At 30.4% G+C, this 18,061-nt stretch overlaps 1 protein-coding gene across 1 annotated transcript in view; it reads left to right on the plus strand.

Moving 5' to 3' along the window:
• Positions 1-2,741: 2,741 nt before the first annotated feature.
• Positions 2,742-18,061, plus strand: part of LOC119833066 — a 35,241-nt gene continuing 19,921 nt past the window's right edge. The window contains exon 1 of the mRNA XM_038356939.1: positions 2,742-2,969. The gene's annotated coding sequence lies outside the window, so the exon portion shown is untranslated. The remainder of the gene's footprint in view (positions 2,970-18,061) is intronic.

Raw genomic sequence — 18,061 nt, forward strand, 5'->3', positions numbered from 1 at the left:
AGTTTCTCAACTTCTTAGGTTAGCAGTTATCTTTTTTATTGAGGTTTTAAGCCAAGATAACTCGGGAAAGCAACGAAAAAAATAAGCGCGAAGACTCTTTAGGAAAAATTTCCACACAAAAACTTTCTTTATAACATTTCTTTATTAAAGATGAAGTGTGAATGTTTGAGCATGATAGTTATTTATCATTAATAGAACACAGTTTTTTTACATACTCATTTTATTGCACTTTTATTTTAACACAATACGGGTACCATAACAATGGGTCGGACAAATTGGCTTATTTTTTTAAACGTTTTGTTTAAAGGCCAAGGAAAATTCGTATCAAGAAAAACGTACCACGGGTGTAGCTGGGCGGACCGCTAGTAATTATAATCATCTTTGAAAAAATACCATATTCCACTAAAATCTGCATATATAACTAAAATAAATGAAGAATACACTCTGAAAAGTATATATGGGACCCATATAGGTATGAACAAAATACAATTAAAAATTATTAGTCTCTAATATTAATTCGTTTTCCAAATAATTGTAAACAGTTTTTTTTTTACTTTCAATCCATATTTGTAACCAATTTCAATATATATGAAATGTATTCTTATTTTGCTGGATATAATTATAAAATAAACTTGATAACTGTAAATACAAAAATATATTTAGCCAAGAATGGACCAGCATTCCTTTCTAATGATATGACCTCAAGCTGAAGTTAATTATATGTGTAAAAAATATTCAAACCACTCAAGCCTTAGCGTGATCGCATGTGATTAATTTTGAACTCAATGTAGTTCAATGTCGTTATATATTTTACTTTTAAATTCTCCACAACATATAAAGATATATAGTAGAGCTACATAGAGATTTATACTTTATATAATGAGTCTGTATTTTCTTTAACTTAAACAAGCCAAATATTCGACTTCAAGACCACATTCTTAGGTTCCATATGTTTTTATTATAATAACTTCTTCTACTTCTAAATTCTTGTAAAATGTAGCTAAGTAATTAAGTAAAACTTGTTATAAAAATACTTTTCGGAAATAGAGCAATTTCAGAAAGTCAATCGTCGATCGAAAAAAAAAAATTCTGATGTTATTGATCTATAAATGAATATTATACATAATTCATAAAAAATTCATTAAACTATATCGTTGATTCATAGCAGTGAAAAAATAATTGAAACCTTAAGTACATTATAACTTTTTCAAATTTCCTCATGGAAGTAATCAAATAGTAGTCAAAGTATCATAAAAGGAAATAAATTTAAATGAACTGCCTTGAATCAACAACCTTTAATAACAGTTATCTACGATGTAGCTATATTTGACTTAGTGATATAGTCCACGTCTTTATTTAATATAGAATAATTTTAGATAATTTATGACTTTAAACGAAGGACCTAGTACTAGATGAACTAAGCCATTAATGAATATTTTAGCATTCAAATTTCTACCTTCGACTATGAAAAAGGTCAATGTACTGCAAAGTAAAAGCATCTCCTGGTATAACACCATAATAGTAGGAATCTCTTATGGATCGCCACCAAAGAGGTCATGTTTATACCAGGAAGATTATATCTCATAAAATTCAGATTTATAATTCTCACGTTGGTAGTTTCATGCTTAAAATGTATATTTTTATATTGTCTCCAAATAAACGTTTAAATTTGCAAATTCCTTAAACTCGCAACGATGATGTTTTCAATGCGCAAACAAAAAGTTAAAAAGTTTACGAATCTGAAATGATGAATATGATATTTACTTCACCATTCTTTATACACATCTATTGTTATAAAAAATAAATAAAAAAGGTCATGAGTAAACAGGGAGCGATATTTAAAAAAAAACCAATGAGTCCAATTCTACGGATATGTGCTTGTGTAAAATAAAACAGGAATTCTTGTACATAAATACTTCTCGTCCAGCTAGAAAGATTTCCTGTACATGACACCTGGAAAATAAGTGACATAAACATTAAAATGTAACATTGTAAGTACCTACAACTTACTATATTTGCAATTAATACAATAATTTATTAATTACACTAACAACCGGTTTCGAGTTTCGATGCATCATCGTCAAAACTTCAGGATGATTAATGAAAGTCGATCTTGTATAATTAATAAATTAATGAAAGTTATTTCAAATGAAATTAACCAGACTGGCATAGCGTGTCTTTTTTTTGGTTATATTTTACAAATATTCAGAGCAAGAATTTTTTATAAAGAAATAAGTTCTGAAAACTTTCCTAATTTCCAATAAAATCTACTAATTTGAAGTTGAATGTATATTTAATAAAGATATCCAATAACATGTTGATTTCTATGGAGTTTCAGATGCAATTGTGGTTACACTTATCCTGGGAAAAAATGTATTATTAGACAAAAAATATTACGAAAGCACCAGAAAAATGGATACTTTTTAAATACGTGGTGTTTATTATGGCGATACAAAATAAGCTAGCGAATAATTTATAATAACATGATGAATTGAATATATTAAAAAATACGGAATTACGAAACCTTACACAGCTGTTTTTCTAATGCCAAACATGGCATATCTACGTGCTTTTAAAACATGCGGATATTAGCGGACAAGTCCTCTTTTTGTATTTTGTATTCCAGTATATATTCCAGTTTAGCCATGTAAAGAAAAATATAGTTTGGCTGAGGTTGCAGTACAGCATTCCTGACAAGGCAGACGATGTTCGTTGCTCCGGCTTGCTTCAAAGAATACACCTCTAGACGTCAGTTTGAAAGTATTCTTACGCTCGTCCGGACGCCGGCTATCGTAAGACCGACGCGCAGTCTTCGGCTACAGTTCCAAATTTAAAATTTTATTATTATAATTTTTTTATTAGTGGACAGTGATATAAACAATTAAAAACCGTTTTGTGATTTTGACGTTTGATTGGATACTATTGGACACTATTGGATATTATTGGACACCTATTGGATTGTTTATTATGTACGTATAACATACATATACTTTAAAATAGACAGTATAATATTTAATTTTGTTCTACAAAAATACTGTTATGTAGTGTTATAAATATTTATTTTTAGTGTATTTATTAATGTATATCATAATACTAGCTAAGAATTGTTAATGAACATCATTAATTGTGATAAGACAAGGCGTTGATACATTGGTGATAAATAATCATCAAGATAATAGTGCTTTGATTAAATTTACAATTACACAACCACAGCATATGGTGGTCTCAGCATTCTAGAATTTTAATGTAAGGTGTTTTTGATTGGACAGATGCATAATTATCTCTTTTTATAAATCTCAAGAAGCAGATGTTTAAATCAGCTCCTTAGTGTTAAGTTAATGACTGCAACGATACTTTCCCTTTGTTAAATAATATTTTTTAATCTTTAAATATAAGGTGAATGAATATAATATAAATAATGAATGCATTTGTAATTGAAAATATTCCGGTATATTATGTAGGTTTATGCATGTTTATTAGAGCATTTTATTAGATTTCCTCCTCATTTCCAAGATTAACAGACATGTTATAACAGACAATTTTTTAAAGAAGTACTTACTACTTACGTTAATTTCTTTAAAAATATTTTCTGCTGGCAATGCTCAACATCATTCGTCGTGACATTATCTATTATTACCTGAATTCCCGAAAGTTTTGCATGTCATTACTAATACTTTAGTCTGTTTACAAAAGTGTTTTCTCGACGACGATCGGCCTACATGCAGTTTAAACAAGCGAATGTGAAAATGTATCGAGAAAATTGTTAGCGCATCATGTAAAAGAGCGCTTCGCTGTTGAATTTGAATAACCTACATTTTATGTGTATTCAGAATTCCAAGCAGGTTTATATGCCAGATGATGTTGATATGGGGATCGTCGTAAATCATTCGATATATCGTTTAAATTCTAAACATGTAACTCTTTGATATAACACTAAACTACTGAAAAACGATTTCGTGTAAACATTATTTTAAACTCCTGTTTTCTTTTAAAGTCGCATGCGATGTCGACAATGCAAAAATTTTTTTGAATATTGACTTACTTTCAATTTATTTTTAACTAGGTACTCACGTTCAGTTTTTTGTGAGATATATTCAAATATTTAGCCCAAATTGTACAGTATCTACTTTTCAGTATTAAATTCGACTCTTCTCACAAATTTAATGATGTCACGAAAAAAACTTATTTAGGTTTTAAATTAAACAATCTCGCTTACATTGCAGTCAACTAGCGTTCCGCCCCGACTTCCCTCGTGGTACATATATAGCTTATGGGACTCAATTCCTGAACGAGCGCGTTCAAACAAACAAATTTTTCATCTTTACATTATTAGTACATAAATATAAAAAATACAATACAACATACCCACATGTATTATTAACCCACTAGTCTGAAAAAATTACATAATTTTTTTTAAATCATAATCGGCAGTTTTTACATAAATTAATGTACGATTAAATGTATTAATCAAGCACTTTTACTAATTAGTTAATTATATGTATAGCTTTCTAATACTCACAAGACTGGCTTGTCGTGTTCTGTTATAAACTTTATTTAGAAGTTAGTAGATACGCGGCGAACGGTTTCCAATGAAGTTATGCGGAACGAATAAACTCAGTGAATGTTAGTTATCTATCACGAAATACAAAGTAGACACTCGATATGTTAGGAAAAGTGTAAATTTTACGCATTCGGTTCCCGAGAATGCCGCTTGTTTTCCATGTCAATAGATAAATATAGTTATTAATATGGATGTTTATTTTTCTTCAGCATTCCAGTATTGTGTTGGTCGTGTGGATATCTTTATTGGTATGAATAATGAGTAATTTAATAGTTGTCAGTTTACAGCTACTAATTGTTTCATGCTTTTAAATAAATCCCATATATAATAAATGCGAAAGTAGATCTGTCCGTATCTTCTTTACAGTTTTGATGAATTCCGATACAGTAACAGTTTGAAACCCGAGAAAGGATAAAGGATAACAAATTTATCCCGTTGATCGCGTAAATTTAGAAGTCCCGGTCGGAAAGCTAGTTCTATACAAAATATTTTATGCTTTACAACTAAACAATTGCTTTTAAAAGGAGTGCATGCAATAAATAGTAAATAATGAAATAAATAATCATAAATTTAAAGCTCAACACTAAACATAATCACAGCATGATGCCATTATGATGTCACTTGTACAATTATAGATTCTATGGAAGGATATGTTCACATATCGTTAAAGATACTATAATTAACCTCTTATAATTAACTAATTATAATGCAAGACAGTGTAGCAAATATGTTTATAATTATAAAACTACAAATTCTTAAACATAATACACCAATGACTAAATGGAACGCGAAATTTTACATAATAAATAGTTAAATACATACAAAATTTAGTTAAATCATCTATGTTATAAAGTCACGTGAATTGTTCATCACCTGACGGCATGAAATTATCATACTTACAATAAATTAACACGTATGCTGTGCTCTACAGATGTGTCCTGAGGATGTGAATTAACTGATCTTGTAGAATCAAACATAAATTAATCGTATCTAGTTTTAATATCTGTAGGCATAATAATAGAAGACTAAAGAGTTATTGGCTATTCTCAGGAACTACTACACTTATTTAAAAATTCCTTCATAATTAGTTAGGTATGTATGTGATCCCTGACTGCTTTATGCAAAAAATGTACTACAGGGGAAGTCGAGTGGACCGCTAGTTAGATATATGGTCCTAGATCAATTTGTTGTCTTTATTTTAAGGCAGTTATATAAATTTTGTAATAGATATGTTACTCGAATTTGATAGACACAATGGCAATTGCTAACAATTTTTATTTGATAGAATGTATTACAATACAAAATGTAGCCTATTTTGAAATCTTCAAGACCATAAGTATATTAAAAGATTTGAGAACAATACGTTCTATATTCATTACACGCCTCTCCGTTACTTATGCGTTACTTCTTATGTAAGTAGCATCCATTTCCTGTTTCAACTATTATATGCCTAAGAAACTATCCTCTGCATTTAGTATTTATTATATAATGGATGCAAATTAAAGAAAACCGGTCGAAAGATGGAGTGAATACTTCTTTAAAACTTGTTATTTAAATATTCAAAACTTATTTAAACTATAACATCGTTACCTACTTATATTATGTGGTTTATTTCGCATGCGTACAGTTTTTATATCGTACAAAATTTTTACATAAACATATTATATATATTGAAGGCAGTGGTGGCTCAGTGAACAACCTTCGGACTTCAAAGTCGATAAGTCGGGGTTCGAGACGGGGCGAGCGTGCAGTAAATAAATTGATTTTGCAATTTATCTGCACATGTGCTTAAAACGATGAAGGAAAACATCGTGAGGAAACCGGCTTGTCTGAGAATCAAAAGTTCGACGGCATATGACATCTGCCAACCCGCACTTGCTCAGCGTGGTGGATTATGGCCTGAATCCTCATAGGAGGCCTGTGTCCCAGCAGTGGTAACATAAATGGGCTGATGACGACATATTAGATGTATATTCTTCAACATCTATGTGTCCACTGCAGGGACACGAGCGTCTTATGAGGGTTTAGGCTACAATACACCATGCTGCCCTAGCGGCACATGACATGTCGTCGAACTTTTGATATTCCGACATGCATTTCCTCACGATGATCCTTAAACACACACATACATATTATTAATATAAATAACGAGACATATATCAATCCTATCCAGCATAATATAAGCACGCAATTTAAGTTAGGCTAAACAATTACTTTTTCAACCACTTTAATTAGGTTGAATTACAAATAGCATTCAAACTATTGTACAGTTGGCAACATATTTTAAATATCTTGAAGTAAATTCGAGTTTTTTAGGAACTCAGTATAATCGATGGATACGATCCACTTCTTCACAATAAATTTTATACCTGTAATGATTTATTATTACGTTATACGAAATATTAAACAAGTTTGTCTACTTAAATCATGTTTTACATAATTACAGGTAAATTAATTACGTGTTATTCAATTTGTTTGTAGATATAATATGTAGAATAGTTTTACATATAATTGTATATAAACTTCGCCTGTAGTAGCATTTAGAGATCATGTTTATGTCGAATGGTGAAAGAATTTTTGAAATCGGTCTAGTACCTAAATCCTAAGATTGACGCGTTTAAACAAACAGACATACTCTTCAGCTTTCTAGTATTAGTAAAGATTAATTATCTGTATTAGTTAAATGTTATTTTAAAAACGATATATCAATGTTTTTTATAATTAAAAATATTGTGACATCGATTTTCGCATTATTTATTCGTTACAGCAGTATTCGATTGGATAATTTTTAAGCTTTTGTAATCAATACGATCAATTCATGTAATAAAATAAATAAAAACGAAAGGTGAACGAACTCGACTTAAGTATCGTATAGTAATGCAATGGCAATAATTGACAACATTTCTAAGTTTTCCTTTTTGCAGAAATGATTTCGTAACATTTAGCTTTCGTTGTATAAGTGAGCGGCATTTCGTTTAAAATACATTCGGTAACGTAATGTCCAATATTACAGATATATGAAAGAAATATGCAGTTTTTATAATATTTATAAATAGTTTTACGTTTTAGATTCCTAAATAAGACGTTTATTGTTTTGGAAAGTTGTCATCAAAAAGAAACAGCGTCAGATACGTTGTAAATGGCTATTACATGAGTTATAATAAAAGATTTATATAAGATAACGACTTAAAGTCATCAACATTGCCTATTAAAACTTTCGTTATATTTGAGAAATATACTGCATGTAAATACAGAGGCGTTTTCCGATGTTTGAAAAACCAAATGAAATTGTTCGCTTTGTAAATTCGGCACGTATTGTGGTTGTTTTTAGTCACGTTATGGATACCACATTCGGCGTTGCGGCCAAACAATAGAAGCCTCACGATGTTGTGTTTTCGCCCAATGAATACATCCCGTGTTTAGTTAGGAACGTTTCTCACTTATTGACGCTGTGAGAAATAAATGGTCAATAGCTATCGTATTTTGTTTTTGCATTTAAAAAACGTCGAAGGTTTAAATTGGCTTATAATTCGATTATATCGATTAACTCTGAGCTAATATTTTAACTTCATAAGTTGATAATGAGTAATAAAAAACCGACATATTTCCCTAATATGTCGGTTTACGACATTGCCAAATTGCAATGCATTATGCAGTGCAATTAAACAATGTTTTAGGCCATTAAAACTTTCACTATCGTCAATATTTACCACTTGTTTCACAACTTTTTTGTATTCACTAACATCCTCGGTTTCCAAACTGTGTAACACCATTCATTAGGAGTGCACGGTTCATTAAGAGCCGACGGAATGGTCACGGCCTTTAAAACAACGCTTCTAGCTCGAATAAGGCGTGACCGGTGTACAAATTTAGTACTTTTTTCATTTGAAACTCATTTAAAGTGAACCGTAATCTTTGTCAATGAGTAGTTGAATACCCAGTTGTATTAAACTATTGGTAAAATGTTATATTATAATGTTACTAAAGTTCTTCCTAAAATAATGATTTTATTAGCCTTTCTGCAATTGTAAGGACAGTATCACAAGCGCATTTTGTGCGGGAAAAGATATAGATAATTATAATATTAAATAATGAAGCAAAAAGTTATTAATAGATTCAGATATACACGAACATTTTCAAATCCTTTAACTCTTTAGCTAAGTGACATCACTCCCGTCATCAGCGTGTGAAACATTCACAAAGATAGCCTCAGATAAAACGCAATATCAAGGCCGGTTAATCTTTTTTGGGCTACCCAACTACCGCTTAACGACGCGAGCGAAAACAGTTTTTCGGATCATAAAACATTTGCCGTGAGAACACTCCTTTTAACGTCATGTTAGAAATTGACATTGCAAAAATCGCGTTTAGTTTACGCGGGGAAAAGACACTATTTCATTACTACAATATTACAATGTTTATAGTATGTTTTCACCAACATTTTAGCACACGCGTGTTGCATTATAAATTCACATAATCACATAAAGTTCCACAAGCTGTAGTTATCTGTCACTGTAGAGATTCATATATATAGTAAAAATATAACTAGTGCTTTTATTATATATTAAAATTTAATGAGGAATTGCTCATATATTTACACAATGTAGAATGCGATATCTAGGTAATGTAATGAAATAAATCTTAAGTCGCCTTTCCAAAGAAATTAATAAATTTAAACTTTGTATTCTTTCCACCGTCAATGAAAAGCGACAATAATATATCAACTTTTACACTCTTAAAATAGGCCATCAGCTAAAAAGTTCCATTTGCCATAAAATTGTTCAATAGTTAAATCCTATTTTAATAGATTAAGTTAAAATAAGTATATTTATTGTGTAAAATGATTACTCAATTAATTGTGTATCTCTTGTCTCTGTGTTTCGATTTCATTTTAATATGAAGGATTGACTATCAAAGTGTCACATAATATATTTGTATATATTATTCTGTCAATAAAACTTTTATAAGAATAAAAAGCGAAGTGTATTGCGTAACCGCGCAATTAGGTATCGATGGCGGTAAGCGGCGTGGAATGTTTACAGTCGAGAAAGCGGAAAAGTTGTCACCGCGAACTGCGAAGCGAGGTGCCTTATTGGACGTGATGCCGTTCAGGATGTTACTGTGAAACTAATTGTCTATGCGTAGAGTGCCACAGATAAAACTATAGTTGTCTGTTTTAATCTAGTGAATTGTGCTGTTTATTACGTGGCATTGTCTATGCTGCTTTATGTGCTATAAACGTAACTCAAACTAAATGTGCATTGATTACTTTACATTAATCTAATTGGTTTTATGATTATACGTAATGAAATATTTATATCTCTTCTTCTACCAAGTGGAAAGTTCCGATCCACGGATTTCTGTTTTCAAAAACTCACTTTTGCTTGTACAGTGTGTGAATATCATTGAAATTTGCTTTTAAACCTCATTTATCTAGTCTATAGAAGTGGTATAAATTTAATGATACTGAAATTATAATGTTAATAATTATTAATTATATATAAAACACATTTCTACACGAGCTTAGTGTAAGTCAAAGTAAAATGTATTTAACAAATATCAAACGGTAATAGAAACAAATGCAATCAATGAAAAAATTACATAGTTTATAAAGAATAAATAATCGCAACCAAACTGACACACACAACACCAAAATGGATTTCCAGCAAAGGGAACAGCTCAATATATTTCAATTTAATTCACATCAAGTATCCATAACATACCCGGTTACAACATTACGGAAATGAGCAAGGAAATCCACTCGGAAAACGCAACTAGCAAATTAATATTTCAAACATATATGCTGATATGCGAAACGGACCAAAACTGTAAAATTGCATTTCATTGAATCAAATATCATTTTTTCCACACATCAATTGATATCGAAAATGTAATTACTTTTCGATCTTTTTAAAAGTGAAATGTTTCATTTCTGTTTATCCTGCTATCCTACTAATATTATAAATGCGAAAGTTTGCAAGGATGTGTGTGTGTTTGGTGCTCTTTCACGCAAAAAACGACTGAACCAATTGCAATGAAATTTGGTACGTAGATAGCTGAACAACTGGAATATCATATAGGCAACATTTTATCCCGATATTCCTACGGAATACGGACTTACGCGGGTGACGCAGATAGTAAAAAATATTATGCATTCAGTATTCAGTACATATCACGTATTGTAACATTTGTTCGCCTTCAAATAATAACATTGCAAAATATAACGGCCAAGGTTACGTGTATAATATTTATGAAACAAAAAGGTGCGTAGCTAACAAATATAATATTGCATTCTATGCATTATAAACGTTACATTCTTTAGACTCGGAACGAATTAAAAGCGACTTCTTATCTACGATTCCGGTTTTTATTCTATATAACATTTAAATCAGCATTTAAATGATTACACTCAATTGGTAAAAAACTATAGCAATTAAACCGACATTTATAAAAGCCATATTATATTGAATAAGTATCCGCTGACTACATTATCTCATGCAAGCGCAAATCCTCTAAAATCGTTAAAAATTTTCTGTGCTTTGGCCGAGAGAGCGGAACAAACAAGAAAACACACTTTCTTATTTAACAATTGTGATTAGCTTAATTAATTAACAGCTAGCTAATATAGCGCACATTAATAATAGGAAATAGTGGACATAACGTTAGACATACATGGAGTTAAGAAAGGAAATACGTTTTAAACCTCTATAAAACGTGCCTTGATAACTGACGAAGAACAAATCCTGTTATTTAAATAACCCCACCCATACAATGAATATTAATTTTGTGTGTTTATTAATAGAACGGCCGGTTATTTGTTATTTATTCTTATTTTATTATGAGAGTTATTTGTTAATCTTACGCTATTTAAAAAAATATCAAGTCAAATAAAATTGCGTAAACTGCTGAATTTACGTAATTTTGTTTAATTTTAAAGTTAAAATTATAATATACATGTTTAAAAGACTGCTTTTAGCGATATCATTTTATAAAATATTTTTATGTTTAATATAAAAATAGTTTAAAATTTAGTACAGAAATTATACAAAAGTTAATCATTTTAATATCGTTATTTTTAAAATGAGAAAGTTATATAAACACGGGTTACTTTTTAAAATTTTCCATTTGAAATTTATGTAATCCTAAAACTTTACAAATAGTATATATACAGTAAAATTAATCAAAAAAGAAAATGCAATATTGTTTTATAGTGTTTTCGTCTCTTTCGCTCTCAAATAATAAAAATATTAGTATTTTTTATTACTGTAATATAGTTATATTCTGAAGTTTTATATATAAAGGAATTTTATGACAAATATTGTATTTGCGTAAGATTTTAGTTTCTCTCCGTTTGGACTAAATTCGAACGCAAAACGCTTGAAAGCGTGTATTTTTTAAACGAAAAAGCATTCTAGGCCAGCCTGTTTGTTGCCCTAAGTCGTACAGTTTAACCGTGGTGACAGTAATGGCTTGATACCGTCTGAACGTGACTGCAATACGCATCGAGTAATCCTGTGCATTCAACCGTATAGTCTAGTCAATGTAAGTACTTAGTACCTACTTATGCACTAAGCAACGATTAGTTCTCACTATTGCATAATTATATTAGTAATTATTTTCGCAAGCGTTAGAATCTAAAACTGAGAATGAATTTGTGTTATAACGAATGCATGTATAAGTTTTAATTACTTCGTAATGTGAATTAATATTTTTTTTAAGTTGTCCATATTTCTGAAATCAAAGAAAATTAGCACTATAAATGAATGTTTTATAATAAATGGCGTTCCATTTTTAAACTAATTAATTTTTATGAAAATGACGTTTTTTTTTTTAATTTTTACCATTGCCATTGTATTGTCGGTAATGCAGATCGACAATACTACCTACTCATGTTTCTTTTTTACATCTTATTCGAAATAAGCAAAGATAATCTTCAGACAAAATGAAATAACAAATATGTGTCACTAAATTCAAAGCCCCAAACGCATCAATCAATATTTGAATCTATCTTTTACCAGTATTCTGATACATAGAATGCATGATGTATTCAATGCGTGCCGCAAGCAATTTATCTTAAACAAAAGACAACCCACGTGCTTCTAAAGATTCACGCTTCAAAGACTGGATTAAGTGACTCATCACAATACGGTATGCGTTTCATGAATAAATGATCTCAAATTATTCCATTGCTTATGTGTATTAAAATATTTCACGCTATTTGTTCATTCATGCGTACAAGGTATTTTTATTTAATATGTTTGTGTTTTTCATTTTCGAATGATTGACGACAAATTGTTGACAACTCAATCGGAGTATACGTAAATCATTTACAAATTACAATGTTTTCTATTTGCAATTCTTTTAAATGTGTAGTGTAGTTATTGAGAAAGTTTCTTGATTTCTATTCTTAAACTTAAGTATAATTATACAAAGCTCAATATTTTGTTTCCGTCATTTAAAGCGCGCTCAAAGCTAATTTCAGGTACTAATGACAGATTATCAAAATTCTGTCACTGTTGAATATGTTTGCTATTTTATTCGAAATAACCACAATACTACAGGCGACGGGGCGGCCCGATAGTATTAAATAAAGAACAAAAATTAAGGGTCAAACTTTAGAGCTCAAGTAATATATTAGTAAATTTCACGTATTTGTATTTTTAAAAGAGCTTGGCATTTTGACATATAAGACATAAATTCCTTTTTTTCTGAAATTTGATAAGAGGCACTGAAAAGGTGTCATTGGATATGCAATTATATCAATAATTTTAAATTATAAAAGGTTTTGTAAAGCATTGTCCTATTTAGTACAATAAATGTACTAAATATACATACATGCTATATATAATACTCTATACAGTTTTTCAACTGGCATACTTAATTTTCTAGAACATTCTCTTTAAACATCAAAGTCAAACATGTTTGGAACACGCACGCAAGCCAGACTAACTTGTTTTCATTTTCAACCGACGTTCATGAAGTTAAATCATAATAATATAATCACGCATGTGTTAATTGCATAAAATCATATTAACAGGTTGTTAAAACCCTTGTTATTTTAACAATTTATTGCTCGTTTCTAAAGTTCAGAAATGATTGTGGAACTAAGAATGTGAAGCAATCGTTTTAATTTGCTTGCGATATCGTTATATTCATTTTTGAACCATTCTAATCAATTTTAAAAGCGGCAAATGACTATTAGATAATCTTTCAGAAAAATCATACACTCGATTTTATATATAAGTTTTTCAGGTGGAATTTCTGTCAAACTCAAACTAAAACTCAAACTCAAACATATTGAAGCACTTTTGAATCGTCATATTACACAGCTATAACGTTTAGCACCGGTTCGGAAGGCAGTTTCTACAGAGAAGAGCTGTCAAGAAACTCTGTAGTTGCTCTTTTAAAATAATATAAATTATACATTTTAATTATACTTAATATGTAACATGTACATAACAATGATGCCAATGAACTGTGGTTCTTAAGAGACAACATTCCATTGATTGTCATCTTCCATATATTCATTAATGCTATAGTAGGCTCTCTGAACTAATACATGTCTATCTATATATATTTATATAAATCAAAGTTTAAAAGAAAGGAATATTGATCCACAGAATAGATAAACATAGAAATATAGGTATGCCTATAAGATGGTCTTTAAAAAGCCGTACCTAGCTATTATTTACTAAAACAATGTCACAACTGGGTCACTCGTGATGTCGTACTTACCTATAATTTAAGTGTAGTAAAGCTATAAATAAAATTTTAATTTGTGCCATTTTAAGTACGAAAAATTGCTCGCATTAAAAACTTTTCTTGGTATAACACATACATCCTACTAATATTATAAATGCGAAAGTTTGTAAGGAAGTGTGTGTGTTTGTTGCTCTTTCACGCAAAAACTACTGAACCGATTGCAATGAAATTTGGTACGTAGACAGATGGACAACTGGAATAACATACAGGCAACTTTTTATCCGTACGCGGGTGAATCCGCAGGGCGCAGCTAGTGATATATAATAACGAATATAATTAACCAAATGACATGAAACAAATAGGATTTCTAAAAATAATTACGTAATTAGTTGATTGAAAAACATACATTATGTTTTCATGTTTCTGATTCTGTGCTATTACTCTATTCTTAATTTCATCTCAGTGATAAAATATAGAAAACAATACCTGTTCCTATAACCCAATCCTAAAGCCTTTAATCAAAGATTTCGAAAATCTTTGATTAAAGGCATTGTTATATATATTATAGACTTTATAATATGCATTAAAGATAGTTAGATCGTATTAGGAAAAACTAAAAAACAAAACGCTTCTCAGATATTATAATTTGCGAACACTTTGACCTTCCTTGACCGTTGCGCTCGGAGGAAGACGAACGTGTATTTATCTTTACTAATGATCTCTTTGGATTAAAATATAAAAACACACTGTTATCGTCACACCAAAAAGTTCACATCTATTGAAACATTTAAGCTAAATTATCTTGATCTTCATTTTTAAATATTCGTCTTATTTAAATCGTAATAAAGAAAAATACGTTGTAATAAACTGACAACGAACTGTATTTAGTTCATAAAATAACTATAAACAAAATCTGATTTTCGTCGCTCATTAAACAATCAAATAAAAGTGAAGTATAATTTATACAAATTAATTACACCTTACCTGGCGTAAACGACTGTTAACAACTATTATTTTTCGAGTTCAATCCACTTAAATGTGATTTATATTTTCAGTATACAATATAATAACATCCACCAGTCGAACGCATAATTATCCACTTTAACAATGGCATTAATCAAGTTTCGCTATTAATACAATAATTACCGAAAAACTACACAGCGGATGCAATTTAATTTAATTGGCCGAAAATTTGGTTTACGTAACCACACTTTAACACATCGGAATAAAATACAGTACATTTGAACATTCTTCTACAATTACGGACTGCTAAAATTAGTTTTACCTGTAACATTTCATCATAAGACGATTACGATAGTGCAATCTAATTAAATTTTCTAAAGCTTCGTAAATAATATAATTACATAAACGCGTTTGTTTAAATTTCAGCAGCGGCAGTATTTATTTTAAATACTTACTGCTCTTTAGTTCTTTTAGTAACTCTTTTAAATAATTGTGTTGACAATCAAATCAAACCAAAACAAAAAGTATTATTATTCATGTTTTTGATATTATGTAGATTAGAATTATCTACAGTTATATGTAGAAAATGGAATAACTGTTGAATTGTTAAGATCTCTTCTTAACATTTGCCATTATATACGTCTGTTTCATTTCATTTTTAAATTTGAGGCATATTAAGGTATTAAGCGACGACAAGAATAGGAATCTAGATGAAACTAAGGCTATAAAAGCTCAGAATAGATGGGTGAGCATGCAATTCCATTTGACTCACTGCCTGGATAAATGAGACTAATATAGTCCAAGTGATTGGGAATCAAATGAATTTAATGTGATTTCATCCTTACCTCTTCGCAGCACATTGCATAATACAACTAGCAAGCTGTAATGCTTTCAAGTTTCAACGTCTATTTTCATCGTTTGGCGAATAATTGATACGGTCCACAAATTACTGAGCGAAAACGTAACTTGTTACGAAATATCTACGTGTAATTGTAATAATACATCCAGCTAATACAGGTAGTATTTTTTTTATTTGAATATATATTCCCAAAAAAAACATATATGCTGTACATCCAGGTGCGCGTTTTTAATCTATAAATAATAATAATATACGATTGCATCAATTTTACGTTAATTTTAGATTTAATAAATTTGTAGTTTTAAAATTAGCTTGACTTTTTATTTAAATTGATGTTAATTGGATACTTTGCTTTCCATATTAAATTTATTATTTTTAAGTAGTTCAAACCATGCCCATAATGATTAAATATTGCTTCAATTAGTACCAATTTTACCGTAATATGGAGTTCAATTAAAAGAAACTACCTTCCTTTTTAACCCACTGATTTATCGACAAATCTCAAAGGTCCAACGTCATGTGAATTGATAACCAATGGCCTTCTAAACTCAATGGCTGGTATGTGATCGGGATTATTATGAATAACAATGTCTACGATTTCATTGTTATGCATAGTAAGCATTTGTCATTGTATCAGACTATGCCTTGCTTAAATAATTAACGATGGTTTGTAGATTAATTTATATTTAATTATTTAGTAACCAACAATATAAAAGGATATAAACGTAAGACAATTTATACTTTGTATTGTTATCTCTTGATTTATCTGATTGATATATTATTCTTATCGTATATTCATTAATTAATTATATACAAGACATCGTGCATGGTTCTTCATGTCTCAGGTCTATTATCATGTACCTACCGAAAAAAATGTTGTATTGTATCGTACTAGCTGTGACCCACGGTTGAAACCGCGTAAGTCCGTATCCCGTAGGAATATACCGATATTACAAAAAGTGCCTATGTGTTATTTCAGTTGTCCAGCTATCTACGAAGCAAATTTCATTGCAATCGGTTCAGTAGTTATTATTCGCCAATAGATGTCAGGAAGAGTCGCTAAGTTTAACTCGATAAAACACGAATATGACATTTTCTAAAAAAGATTCCTAGCTAGATCGATTTATCGCCCCCGAAACCCCCTATATACTAAATTTCATGAAAATCGTTGGAGCCGATTCCGAGATTCCAATTATATATATTATATATTCTTGTATATATATATATATATATATACAAGAATTGCTCGTTTAAAGGTATAAGATATGTCCCTAAAACTTTTCATTTGTTAATGGACCATTCTCTAATGTCCAGTTACTTACACAATTCAAAGTATTTTATATTAATTGCGTAAGCGCACTGATGCAAAAAACAGCGATATCAGAGACAAAAAATACACTCGATTGTTCCGTTGCACACAGTTTTTCGCTTGATTAAATTGCTAGCAATTTCGTATGACCCCATGTCACGACAATCAACATTTCATGCCCGAAGCGATATGTACCTGTTATACTTGATTTGTAATGATATCCAAGTACAGATGTGTTGTAATAAATTTAAGGGTTTATTGCGTATACTACAATCGGTAATTAGGACGAGGTCTCTCGCATAAGCTTCTTAGATCTAAATCGGTATTATGCTGATAGAATCTTGAGCGACTTTATTTATTTATTTTTTTTTTTTTATGTCACGGTCGGCAATGGAGCTGGTGGGACGCCTGATGGTAAGCGCTACCACCGCCCATGAACATTTGTAGAGGCGTAAAGTCGATTACAGGTCCTACGCCTCCACAAATGGATTGCCGACATTAAATTGGAAAGGGATTAAGAAAGGATTGGCGAGAGGAATAAAGGAAAGGACTGGGAAGGGGAAGGAAAGGGATATGGGCCTCCGGCTCCCCCACTCACCGAACGAAACACAGCAGAATGCTATTTCACGTCGGTCTTCTATGGGGGTGTGGTACTTCCCCGGTGCGA

The sequence above is a fragment of the Zerene cesonia genome, chromosome 16 (assembly GCF_012273895.1).
Source record: "Zerene cesonia ecotype Mississippi chromosome 16, Zerene_cesonia_1.1, whole genome shotgun sequence".
NCBI classification, from domain to species: domain Eukaryota; kingdom Metazoa; phylum Arthropoda; class Insecta; order Lepidoptera; family Pieridae; genus Zerene; species Zerene cesonia.